Below are 13,986 nucleotides of genomic sequence, written 5' to 3'. Positions count from 1 at the left end.
GATGCGCTTGTGAGCCTTCTTGAATAGGGCTGAGGTGTTGACGGTCCAGGAGAGGTCCTCCGAGATGTAGACTCCCAGGAACTTGAAGCTGGTGACCTGCTCAACCTCCTCTCCACTAAGATGGACTGGGGAGTGCGTGCCGTCTTTGTTCCTTCTGAAGTCCACAATGACCTCTTTCGTCTTCTTGGTGTTGAGAGCCAGGTTGTTGTTAGCGCACCACTCTGCCAGATGCTCAACCTCTTCCCTGTATGCCGTCTCGTCATTGTTGCTGACAAGCCCGACTACTGTGGTGTCGTCTGCAAACTTAACGATGGTGTTTGAGCCATGTACAGGTTTGCAGTCATGTGTGAAGAGGGAATATAGGAGGGGACTTAACACACAGCCCTGCGGGAGACCAGTGCTAAGGATGAGATTAGAGGATGTGAGCTTGTCTATTCTAACATGCTGGGGTCTGTTTGTGAGAAAGTCCAGTATCCAGTTGCAGAGGGAGGGGTCGATGCCAAGGTCACTGAGCTTGGTAATCAGTTTGGAAGGAATGATGGTGTTAAATGCTGGGCTAAAGTCAATGAACAGGAATCGTACGTATGTGTTGCATCCAGATGGTAGAGGGCAGGGTGTAGTACTGTGGAGATGGCGTCATCCGTACTCCTGTTCTGACGATAGGCAAACTGTTAGGGGTCAAGTGTGGGTGGGAGGCATGATTTAAGCCGAGCCAGGACCAGCCTCTCGAAGCACTTCATGATGATCGATGTAAGTGCCACGGGTCGGTAGTCGTTAAGGCTTGTCGGAGAGGCGTGCTTGGGAACAGGCACAATGGAGGTGTATTTGAAGCACGTGGGGACTTTTGCTTGGGCGAAGGACAGGTTGAAGATGTCAGTCAGGAGTCAGGAACCTGGTCAGCTGCTCAGCACAAGAGCTGAGTACACGTCCGGGGATTCCATCGGGGCCAGCAGCCTTACGTGTGTTTGTCCTGCTCAGTTCAGCACGCACACCTGTGGGGGAGAGTGTGAGGGGCAGATGGTCTGCAGAGTGGCCCTAGTGGCTACCTCGTGATTAACCTTGTCAAAACGAGCATAGAAATAATTAAGCTCATCTGGAAGAGAGGAGTCAGTGGACGGGGGGGAGGCCCGAGTGGGTTTGAAGTCCGTGATGGTCTGTAACTCCTGCCACATGCGTCGGGGGTCAGAGGTGTTATAGTGCTCCTCAATCTTTAGCTTGTGGCAGTGCTTCGCCCTTTTGATGCCCCGTTTCAGCTCAGCCTTGGCTAGACGGTAGTCCTGCGCGTCTCCTGATCTGAAGGCGGTGTCACGTGCCTTCAGCAGTTGGCGGACCTGCCCATCCATCCATGGCTTCTGATTAGGGAAGATTTTGATCTGTTTGGTGGTGGTGGCATCACTGATGTAGGTGTTGATGCAATCCAAAACAAAAGAGGTGTATGTGTCAATGTCTATTAGGGAATCCATAGTGGCAGTTACAGCGAAGTTGTTCCAGTTGGTGATGTGAAGCTGATGCTGTAAATTGGACTCTGCTCCCTCAGGCCAGACTTTCACTGTCTTGACCGAGGGCTTGACTCGTCTGATAAGGGGGTGGTATTTGGGTATAAGGAACAGTGATATATGGTCTGACTGACCCAGATGGGGGAGAGGGAGGGCCTTATATGCATCTTTGATATTGGTATATACATGATCCAGGGTCTTATCTCCTCTTGTGGGACATGAGACATGTTGGTGGAATTTGGGAAGAACAGTCTTTAGGTTGGAATGATTGAAATCTCCAGCAATGATGAAGACAGACTCCGGGTGTAATGTCTGTTGCGTGCTAATGGCTACATGCAGTTCCTTCATAGCTAGCTTAGCATTAGCATCGGGTGGTATATAGGCTGCAATTGTAATGATGGAAGTGAATTCTCTGGGCAGATAGAAGGGTCTGGATTTAACCATGAGAAATTCTAGGTCGGCAGAACAGTGCCTGGTAATGGTGCTGTTGTCTGTACACCAGGAGTTGTTGACATAAATGCACAGTCCTCCTCCGCGCATCTTACGCGTCAGCTGTTCTGTCCGAACGGGTGCAGTGAAGGCCTAGTAACGCGAATCAAACTTGGTAAATTACAGTGTACCGAACTGTTGCAATTCTGAATACTGAAGCGCCAGTTCTCTTTATTTCTGCAATGTGTGTACAGTGTGTGTGTGTGTGTGTGTGTGTGTGTGTGTGTGTGTGTGTGTGTGTGTGTGTGTGTGTGTGTGTGTGTGTGTGTGTGTGTGTGTGTGTGTGTGTGTGTGTTGAGAGTATAATCCTTCCTAGTGGCCAGCCTCTTTCCCTGCATGCTTTCAAAGCGAACAGAACAACAGGAAGACTGAAGCCCTGGCCCGACGCCCAGGCAGGAGCTCATACTCCAGCTAAATTCTGAGATAATACATGCATCCCCTCAGATATACCTTACATCTCTCTATAAAGGATTTACAACACGGGGTTAGAGTATAATCTGCTATTCTGCGAGCATAACAATCTATTTCTGAGCGGGTGAAGGTGGGTGTGCAGAGCGAGATAGAGAATGAGAAAAAAGGCAGAGAGTGAGGCAAAGGAGAAAGAGAAGATTCAGTGAGAAGATAAAACAGGGAAAGTGAAGAGATGAAAGCAGAGGGAGATACTGTCAAGATGGAAGTATAAAGAGAAAATAAAGAAAGTGAAGAAGAGGAGGAGAGGGAGAACAGCTCTCCTGATCCTCTTGAGTAAGCCTTTCCAGAAGCCTTTGGTTTGTTTGGTTGTCTTTTTTCTCAATAAAAAGCCTTCTCCTGTGGGACTAAACAGGGTCATGAGACAGCTATTATCAAGAAAGCATCTCAGAACATCTCTGTGGCATTCAGTGTCTATAACTGTTAAACAGCTGATCTGGTCTCCCAGATAAAACACAGCTCAATTATATCCCTTGATGTCTCTGTCTGTCAACTGCAAAACAAATCTTGCCAGCAGACTTGTGTTTTTACAAGTTTTAATGAGAAATCTAGAGATAAATAATGTAGGAGACACCCGTTTTGATAAAAAAAAAAAGATGTCAGGAAACAATACGCAATAAATATGCACAATATAACATCTAGATAAGGCTTCATAAAAACGAATTGTCCCACAATAGGAGCATGCAGGCCAGATATACAGTTATTCTGCAGAAACTGGGGGGAAATGACACCGCTGTTAATATGAGGGGCCAGTGTTTTGTATGAGAGATGGAAATGGTACCAACTGTTTTCTGACTTAAACCTCAGGTTGAACTTATACAATGGATCAGTGAGAGTAAGAGCAAAGCCCTTGAGACATTTGTGCAGAACTGATTCTGTCAAAATACTCACTCATTGATCTGCAGAAGGCTTTTTGCACTGCAGGCAGCTACTTTGGCAAACAACAAAGAATATTGACTTTTGCCTGATGTGTTTATAGTCAAAACTACAAGGTATGAAAAGCTGACACTCATGATGTGTTTGTGTTTGACAGGGCTGTATTAGATGCCAGGTTCTGACTCTGAATACCCTGTTGGGACTAGTGTTTGCCAAAGAAAATAAATGTCTGATTTTCTTTCTAACCATCTTGTTCCTTTTTCAAATTCTCAGAAACCTCCCATATAAATAGATGAACAGGGGTAAATAGGTTACGCCTCCAGTATATCCCACCTTGAACCAATACAAAAGTGCAAAACAGTGTTACAACAGCTTTGAAGTGTATCTTCTTCTTGGGTTCTATTCAGTTCGGTGCATCTTGAGATGGTTGCAGCCGGCTGCAGGTGAGAGGCTCCGGTCGCTGCCAGTGCATGAGCTGAAGTAAACCTAATGCAGAGCTCCCAAGGAAGGCCCTGCAACGGGCTGTAAAACGTCTCAACATGTCGTTGGTGTCCCACTACCTGCCATCGCTGACCTCCAGCACACGGTGCCCCCCTCCCATCAGGGAGGAGGTACCGGAGCTTAGCTCCCTCACCAGCAGGCTCAGGAACAGCTCCTTCCACAACACCTTATCCCTCATGAACCCCCCACTCAGACCCAGCCCCCCCCCCCCCCCCCCCTCACTCCACACTCCCGTTGAATATCATGGGGCTCAAACCCACAGCGCCTCACACTCAGGGACGTTTCTCTCCTTGTGACTCATTTACCATGTCTGTGTATTAACTCTTTATAACATCTGTATTTATTACATCAGTATTTCAATGTATATGCCTTAACCCTGCACCTTATATGATATGCTTCTAAATCTGCACCTTATACAAAGATAGTTATTCATTTATATTATATTACTTTATATTAAATGTATATGTACATTACTACATTACATTGTTCCGCTATGTGAATTCATCAGCCTGTCCTCCTACAAAAAACGACCATATAGGCCGATTGTTCAAGCCCTTATTACGACCCAGAGACACGTTTTAAAGTGTATGTCGTTTCTTACACGACCACTAGAGGTGCTCTAGTGGTCGTGTAAAAGAGACAGACACTGAAAAGTATTATCATCTGAAATTAATCATTATGTTATTAGTATTAAATACATATAAGTATTTTTTCAGCTTGTATTTAGAAATACTCTGTTGTAATTATTGATGCATACATGTGTTCATCCATTCAATGTGGCATCTGCTATAATGGGGTTAATGTATGATATTACTTAATAATACAATACACTATATAATATATGTGACCCGTTCTATCGAAATCAGTCGGAAGTCGCAACGGCTCATTTAAAAATAAACGTGGATTTGCGTAAAAAACTATTTTTTCGGGGTTCGGGTGTTTTGTTTGATTTTAAATAAACAAAGTCTTGGCTTTCAGAATATGAAACTTTTATTTCCAAAATCACACGATAAATACATTTGTGAAGCTTGTAAAGGGAAGATGACAGGCACCTCTCACTCGCAATCTGCTCTTCCGCAGCGCCGCCCCCCTCCCTCCGGCTGAAATTATGAATGTACAGTAAGGCATAGATAACACGACAGGGTCCGTTACAGTTTGTTTTTATCTGATTTCAAATAAACAAAGTCTTGGCTTTCAGAATATTAAACTTGTTTCGGCAAATTTAGATGATAAATACAACTATGAAGCTTGTAACGGCATAATTACAAGCGGAGAACGGAGTAATTTAACGTTACAGCAGGCATAACAACAGCCGGTGTTTCTCGTGAGTGTTTTCTCCGGGAAACAAACACAATATACACTTACGCAAAAATACACAAACACACACACACACATACACTCGCGAGCTTCCCCCAGACCAGTAATCCAAACGGAAATATTTTCCCTCCGGACTATTTTGATCATTTGCTCCGCTAATAATCAATCAGATCGATGGATTCCAGAGAAGAGAAAACTTTGAAGGCCTTTTTCTCAAAATGATGACTCGGTGACAGTCATTATATAATGTGACATATTTTGCTTAATATTTGGAGTACAAAAACAATCCTGATACCATTAGAAATCTAGGAATCTCCTCTTTCCAACAGTGTATACAACTCAAAATGTGTCACTCATTACTGGATCAGCTGCTGCATGAGACAGACACTGAGGCTGTCAGAAGAGAGGGAGGACAAAGAGAGGCCAGGCTCCGTGTATTTTATTATTATATATAGTCGTTATTCATTTGTTTTAAAGCTCAATAAGGAAGATTTAAACTTTAACACACGTTGACCGGCGAAAAACTCTGCCCGGTTCCCTCGGCCCCCACCACGTTGAATAAACAGAAGGCTGCTTTTGTGGAGGAAGTTACAGCGCTACGTACAGGCTCGGCATATGTACTGCAGCTTTTTCCAGCGGTATCCATAAATCTCTTAATTTTGACCTCAAAGTGCACCAGATTGATGCATTTAACTTCAATATAAAGAAAAACATCTTCTGTTGTAACAACAATAACATTATAAATAGTAACATAGCTGAACATGGTATTGCACATTTAGCTTTCAGTGTTACTGACCTGAGATGTTTTTATTACATGAATTAAGGTGACTGAGGCTTTTTAACATAGACTTTTCAGTGTCCCACATTTTGCACAGAACTGTCCCACATTAGGAAATGCAGATTGTCTGAGACAACTTGGCACTAAGAGTAGGCTACTGATATGTCTACCATTTCTTTTATGAGTGTAATATCTGCATTTTCTATTTTGGTTTGATTAAGACACATCCTGGGGATTGTGTTTACAAACATTGACCATACCGTTCACCATCCCTCACCCCCCTACTGTATGTTGATTTTTGACTTTGTTTGCCTACATGTAAATGGGTTGCATTTAGTACCTACCCCCCTCTGAGTGAATACCTGTTGACTTCACATCTTGTCACAAACTCTTTGGAAGACAAGACTGACCCAAGATACCTTGGTTTGAATTGGAGAAGGGCAATGGTTATCGATGGTGCTTTTAAAGCCTATTGTATACTAACTGTGTGATTTATATTGCTTTTCAAATGCATATAGGCCCCCCCATTTACACTGCTCTTCCCGTCAAGAATATGAATAGAACTTAGTTAGATCACTTTACATTTCTGCGAATGAATAGCTTAGCTACTTGGCACTAAGAGTACAGATATGTCTACCCTTTCTTTTCAGAGTGTAATATCTGCTTTTTCTCTTTTGGTTTGAATTAGAGAAGGGCAATGGTTATCGATGGTGCTTTTAAAGCCTATTGTATACTAACTGTGTGATTTATATTGCTTTTCAAATGCATATAGGCCACTTTTCCTCTCGCTCTGAGGAAACTGCCCTGGTGGGTTCATCAGGTGTGGCAGCCGACCCTGGACACTGGCACTGGAATGACCGGTGGCAATGGTGTTTATTTTTTTATTTATTCATTTATTTAACAGGGACAGTGCACATTAATGAACATTTCTGTAAATGTGCCAGAGTTAGCCAAGAGGCTATTTTTCATCTGTAGTTAGTTAGATTTTAAAAGTCAATCTAAAACACATTTCATTTTAAACAAGTAAATACAATACATTTAAAACATGCAACATTCATTACTGGGATACTTAAATAAAACAATTTAAAATACAGAACATTAAAACAAAACAAAAACAAAACAAAAGAACATGTTAAAACATGTTAAAACACAGGCAGTGGGCTGTGAGGAGCAGAAGATTGGGTCAGTGTTGGCAGAGCATCTCCCCATCCCATTCAAATTCAAATTCTTGACTGAAAGAGACTACAGTACATGTAAATGGATAGCATTGCCTATATGCATTTGAAAATAATTAGTACCCCCCTCTGAGTGACTACGTGTTGAGTTCACATCTTGACTTTACTTCCTGATTTTTGGAAGACAAGACTGACCCAAGATACCTGTACATAGTGGAAAGTGAAATTGACATTGTCAAATTTAATAAAAATACAAAATAATGTTCACATTTGGGAACCGATTGGAAACATAGGACTCAATCTTTTGCTTCACATTGAGGGGAAGAGGCATTTTCCCATTGGTCCCAGTCCAGTTGGTTCTTTTCACCATTCTCCCATATGCTACAAATGGCTGTCTAGCCCTGTTTGTTTTTTTGACCTTTCAGATGTTGTTGGATAGCCTCTGGAGCAGAAATGAAAGAGTTTTAAAAATGTTTACGTTTTGGTAAGTTTTTAGGGAAATGTTGTAATATTGCAACGTTGGCCTTAGGTGGGAGCAGAATTTCTGTATTTCTACTCACATTGTCTGAATAAATATATTGAACAACTAAGGGTTAATTTGCAGGATTGATTGCTTACTTAGCCCTATATCAGTATATAGCATGAATAATAATCACACATCAGTCATATTTGTTATGGATAATCATTTATCATTTATTAAATAGTAAGTCGCTTTGGATAAAAGCGTCAGCTAAATGCAATTTATGAAAGCCTCACTCAGGATTTTTTTACCAAGTGTTTTTATTGCTCTTGGGGCATTAAAAACAAGATTTTAACTTTAGTTTTTTATATAATATCTGCATTTTCTCTTTTGAAAAACTAAGTCTTAGTTTGGCCATAGTTTGGACACTCATTGTTAATCACACACGTCTCCCCATCCCATTCAAATTCTTGACTGAGCCTATATGCATTTGAAAAGAAATAGTAGCTGTGAATGAAGCGCCATCTCCTGGTTAAATCCTGAAATTGAAAATCTGGCAACGCCCTCTTGGAAAATAGTGGGAGGGCTTAACATTCCCAGATACTGGTCTTTGGCAGGTCTTAGGCAGGTAACTGGCTGGTAGCCGGCAGGTAGCAGGCAGGAAGCTGTATGCTGGAGTCTGAAATAAGCTGCTCCATCTGTAGGCTACTCTTAATATTGAAATGTTTTCATCAAATAAAACTTATTCAACAACAAAATTCAATAACGTGCTTTAACCACTAGGCGGTGCGGGTTAAAAAACCAGTGGTCTAGTTAATAAAAAATAATAATATCAAACATATGACTATTAACTTTATTGTGAAATTAAAACAGAACGGTAAAGGAAAATACAGTTTCAGTCTCTCGATTTGAAGCTTATGCATTGTACCATGAACCTGTATAGACCTGTAACAGTCAAATGCATGAGGAGTTGGAAAGGTAGTTCAGTAAATAATATCTTTAAAAACTACAAAAAAATCCCTTTCTATCAGCTGTGCACCGTTATGGTGTAAATATAATCTATCTACCAATTGGATCAAATATAAAAGTCAGCCGAATTACTATTGATACTGCAAGGAGACGTATTGTGTGAAAAGAAATGGAAGATGTTGTTTAATTGCTGATATATTTATGATCCACGTCACGTATTCAGTTTTGGCGGCATTTCTTACAGTTTGTCAAAAGGTCTTCTAATCAGGGCTCTATAAATAAATATCTACGGCAGATATGTAATATTTAATGCAGCCGAACCGTGTATTACAATGCCGTTATGTGATGACTTCCAAAGAGAAAAGCAAGAACACTCGGAATAAAGTATTATTTTATTTAAAAAAAATGTTTTTCCGATTTCATATCGCATAAACACCATATCCTGACATGCATTGCGGCTAAAACAATCAATGTTTTAGCCTATCAAAACCTCTGAAAAAACAAAGGTGTCTCTCAGAATCGAAAGAGAAAAACCTATGGGAAAAACACAAAAGCATTGTACACAATTTAAACCAATAAATGTCGTATAATTAACAAGGATAAACTGATGTTTTTTAGTTGATGAGTACTGCAGATATCACTGTTAAATCATTTGATCATTGGTTTTATTATGAAAACGTTGAGACCGGAAATACTGTTTTCAACCCGTAACTTTACATGGAGGCTGCCGCATACCTCAAATCATCTTCGTAATATCTATCAAACTATAGATCCTACATATCGACTGGACGTGGATTCTAAAAGTACAATATATACTTCTCGCTAGAAATCTAATCAAAAAGCGTTTTAATGGCCAAACTATCCTACAATTTAGGATTTTACAGAGAGGGTTATTTGTGAATAAACGACCATCTGTAACGTTAGCATTCAACGGGAGCACTAGAGGGCGAAAACTTTAAAACGTAATTATAGGACGTATTAAGCGCTTGAAGAAACAACATATTTGGTCGTAATAAGGGCCTGAACAATCGGCCCATTTGGTCGTATGAGTTGGAGGACTTGTTGGAATTCATTGAGAACTCGTGCATTTTACTAATCTTTGCACTTTCTGGTTTGATGCAAACTGCATTGTGTTACTGTGCAATAGCAATAAAGTTAATCTAGGGGGATCCAAGATGGCGGCGTAGAGAACAGACGCAGTGAAATCAGCTCCTAAACGAACTCCTGTTCCTAACTCCTATTTCGTGCATTTATAGCTCGGAACAACCTTATTTGCCTTGTGAGACTATCGGTACAACACCAAACTGAAAATGCCTCAGAAAAAGTCAGAGAGTGAATTGCCCAAAGCTAGCAATAGCATTAGCCCAGTCAAGGCTAACACCGTGACCGAGGTACGGCCGTCGTGGTTTCTGGATGAAATGGAAAAGGGGTTCAACAAAATTCAAACCCTGTTGGACCACAAGCTGAACAACGCTGGAGGTTTCCCAACCATCTTCTTAATGATAGTGACTTTGTCAACCTAATTAATGAACAGCTGAGTTGGTATTTCACAGCAAACAGAAACTCTGTCTCCCCGACTATCGTTTGGGAAGCGCCTAAAGCCTATATAAGAGGCAATATTATTAGTTACTCTTCCTGGGAAAAAACCCAATATCAATCTAAATTAAACTCTTTAGAGAGTGATATTAAAGTGCTGGAAAAACAAAATGTTCAGTCACAAACGCAATACATTTTAGATCAGTTGGCTGCAACAAAGGCAGAATATAACACTATCACTACACGGGAGGTGGAAAACGCGATTGTCAGGTCAAATTAAGATCAAAACTCTGTACACATACCAGCATGGAGGATTAAAGCTCCCAGATTGTCAGCGTTATTATTGGGCTGCTCAGTGCAGGACATTATGGATCTGGCAGACAGAACTAGCTAACCCTCCTGCTTGGAAACATTTAGAGCAGTACCCATCATTAGACCGGCCGGCATCCCTTTTATTCGGTCGTTCCATACTCTGAAGAATGGTACTGATAATCATATTATTAATCAAACCGCTAGAATCTGGTCTGATATACAGAAACATCTCAATAGTGTTATCGTACTTCACAGCAATACTCCCTTCCATACCAACACTGCTTTGCCAGGTGCACTTAGAGATGGGATAACCAAGATGTGGCACACCAAGGGAATCAAAACATTTGGGGATCTCTACGAGAATAACTTACTTATGACCTTTGGACAGCTGTGTAGTTCCTTCAGCCTCCCAACTAATTTCTTCAAATATTTGCAAGTCAGACACTTTTTAAGCACACTTCATGGGGAAAACTCCACTCCCTTAAAGTCTCTCCCAATTGACAATGCTCTAAAAGGAGTTAAACACCCCAGAGGTATACTTTCCTTGACATATAACCACATTCTGGCCCTTACAGAGGTTAAACCCCTGAATTCTAGGACCAAGTGGGAGCAAGACCTGAGTTGTACCTTTGGAGACTTAAAATGGGAGTGATTATGTGAGGAGGCCCTCACTTTCTCATACAACAGCCGACATCAACTTTTGCAGTTTAACATTATTCATAGAACTAACTTTACACCAGAAAGACTTCATAGGATAAATCAATCAATTTCAGATCTTTGCCCTAGATGTACTGCAGAGACAGGTAGCCTAATTCACATGTTCTGGGAATGTAATAAATTAAAGCTCTACTGGGGGGTCAATATGGGAGATTCTTAAAGAGATTTCTGGGTTTGAGATTCCTTGTACACATAAATTAGCCCTGTTAGGCGACATTTCTGACATCCCTTCACACAAAAGGAATAAGGTGCGCCTAATCAAACTGGCCATGATTGCTGGCAACAAATGTATTGCTCTATTATGGAAGAGTGCAGAACCCCCCCCCCCCACATATCCATGTGGCTCAAAGAAACCTCCTCCTACTGTACATGATGTCAGAAAAAATTATTTGTAACCTTAAAAGAAAGCCACATCTCTTTGATAAGTGCTGGTCTGGCTTTAGGAAGTATATAGAAAACATCAAACAACCTATTGTAGGCTGAAGAAATGCTATGACAAATACACATGCATTTGCTGAGGCAAGTAGTTGAATCTTTCTTTCTCCTTTTTTGACGATTACTGCACAGTGTGGCCCTGTCTGGAGGTAGGGGTGGGTGGGACTGGTCTTAGGGGTTTTCTGTTTCTGTCTTATCATTGTGTATTTTGGTTGATTTTTGTCAATGCTATTACTGTAATGGTCTTTTTATGTTATTATCATTATTGTTTTGTCATAATTGTTTTGTCATCTTTTTTGTATTTCTTTTTTATATAGAACCTGCAATTGTACTCTGTATTTTCTCCTGTTATTGTGTTATGTGTGGGAAAAACCAATAAATAAAGTGTTAAAAAAATAAAAATAAAGTTAATCTAATCGTGTCTAGGCAGAGCTGCCAACCGCTGGAGAGAGCGGCCGTCTGCTCGCAGCTTGCTGCTCGTGCTTTGCTGCAGAAAGCAAATGTCAACAGGTGTTCAAACAATTTCTCTCCACAGTCGGGGGGCAGATGCTGAATAATTATTTTCCAAAAGGCCTCTTTGACAGAGCATCACCTCTCAGCGGAGTGACGGTCACCGCACTGCGAGGCGCTGAGGTTAAAAACATCTTCAGACTGTTGATACCTCCAGAGGGCTGACATTAAGCCTTATATGGAGACAGAGAAACACACACTACTGCCAATGACCAACAAATGTGAAGACACAACAGGACATTTGAATCATTAGGCAGATTTGTATATTCATCATTTACTGTTTATGGTCTGAGGTCAAACCAATTCTCAGGGTAATTTTCAGTGTGCCAGAACTCATATTAGGATTATCCTTTGCCTGGAGCCAGCTCCTGTGATCATTGCAACATGACACAAATGAATTCCTACTCACTAACTACCTTCTACTCCTATAATTTTATTATCATTTTTATTTTAAACTATACTGCTACTTAATATTTGTTTGCCATGGTCTACTTATCTGTTATTATTTGTTTCACTCTTTTTAACGTATCTGCATTCTTGCTGTTGTAATACCGTACATTTCCCAGTTGCAGGACAATTAATGAACTTCCCTATGAACTATTACTCTTTCACTAATGCACAAATATGGAGTTAAAGCAACCCCTGCAAACACTTACTGCACAAAACATTCTCGTGGTCTCGTTACCTTTTTTACTAAGATGCTGTTGATGATTATGCCTCCATGAAATGTGTGTAACTAAGGTGTTCCTAAGGTGGCAATCACTAACACGTTATGGGCCAGGAGGGAACTATGAAGCTGATAGAGCCATTTGTGTTTTAACTGAATTGCAAACACCTTAATTATCAATCTTTAATTACCAAAAGTGATAAAAAAAGAAGTTTAAAATCAAGTAGAGGCCATATAAGGTGTGTGCTGTGTGCTCTGCATGTGTGACCATTAAAAGAGGGTTTCATCCCTCCCAATTCTATTCTATAAGGCTCCAAGAAGTTTACCGCTGCCAATCCAACTGATGACAATTTCATTAGGCAAGTGGATGGGCGAGGGGGAGCGATGAAGGTGGATCAGAGAAAACGTGCCACAACTAAGAAAGAGCACAGGGCCAGAGATGTAATAACATTTCAAATAAAAAACATGTGACTTATTTGTTTGGAAAGCAAACTGCCAGACAGCTGTGAAACATGTAACCATGCACAATGTGTGTTATTTATGAGTATATGTTTAGCATTACTTGTACAGTAAAAAAGCAAGTAGAAGTATTACCTTATATATTCATATCCTCTAAGTTATGAGCTTTTACACTGATGTCATGACCTTTGACATGTACCACGGCTCATGCGTAACACAAGGCAGCTCTCTGTTAAGCATGTGCATGTTTATCCTCCATTAAATGTGTCTAATTGAACCTGTGTACTTACCCTAGGATGGAAAACATCAACATCACTCATTTCATATTCATGACCTACATTATTACCTATTTAATGAACATTACAAATGAAATTAGAATCTCACTCGAATTTCACTGTGGTGTCAGGAGAGGATCCAGAGCCCCTCTCTAGATGTTTCTAAATCTCTAAAGGGGTCTTTATTAGTTGCCTAATTTAATAAAAAAAGTTGACAGCATTGCTTCCATGCCTTGATGCCAAAGTGAACTCCATAGAGTGGTGCAGACATTACATCATTTTTTATTCTGAAGAAGATGGTGCCTTAGCAGAGGCCTTTGCTGCTAAGGAGAGCAGATACAGGATGAGACCCCTGCAGTACCTGTAGATATGACTGGAGTAAAGGTTGCTGTTTAAAAACCTTAATACTAACAGATACTGCAACAAAATGGAAATAATTGAAAAAAATGGAAATAATTGAAAAAAATGAATTCATTTTCATATAAATCATCTGTTAAAGGTGGGGTAGGTAAGTTTGAGAAACCTGCTCGAGATATACTTTTTGTT

General features: G+C 40.6%; 1 protein-coding gene across 1 annotated transcript in view; it reads right to left on the bottom strand.

Annotated features, from left to right (window-relative positions):
* LOC117484459 (polypeptide N-acetylgalactosaminyltransferase 18-like) overlaps positions 1 to 13,986 on the bottom strand; it is a 306,696-nt gene that overhangs the window by 91,103 nt on the left and 201,607 nt on the right.

The sequence above is a fragment of the Trematomus bernacchii genome, unplaced genomic scaffold, assembly GCF_902827165.1.
Source record: "Trematomus bernacchii unplaced genomic scaffold, fTreBer1.1, whole genome shotgun sequence".
Classification (NCBI taxonomy): Eukaryota; Metazoa; Chordata; class Actinopteri; order Perciformes; family Nototheniidae; genus Trematomus; species Trematomus bernacchii.
Note: the sequence above shows the minus strand (reverse complement) of the source record. Positions and strands in the feature narration are given on the sequence as shown.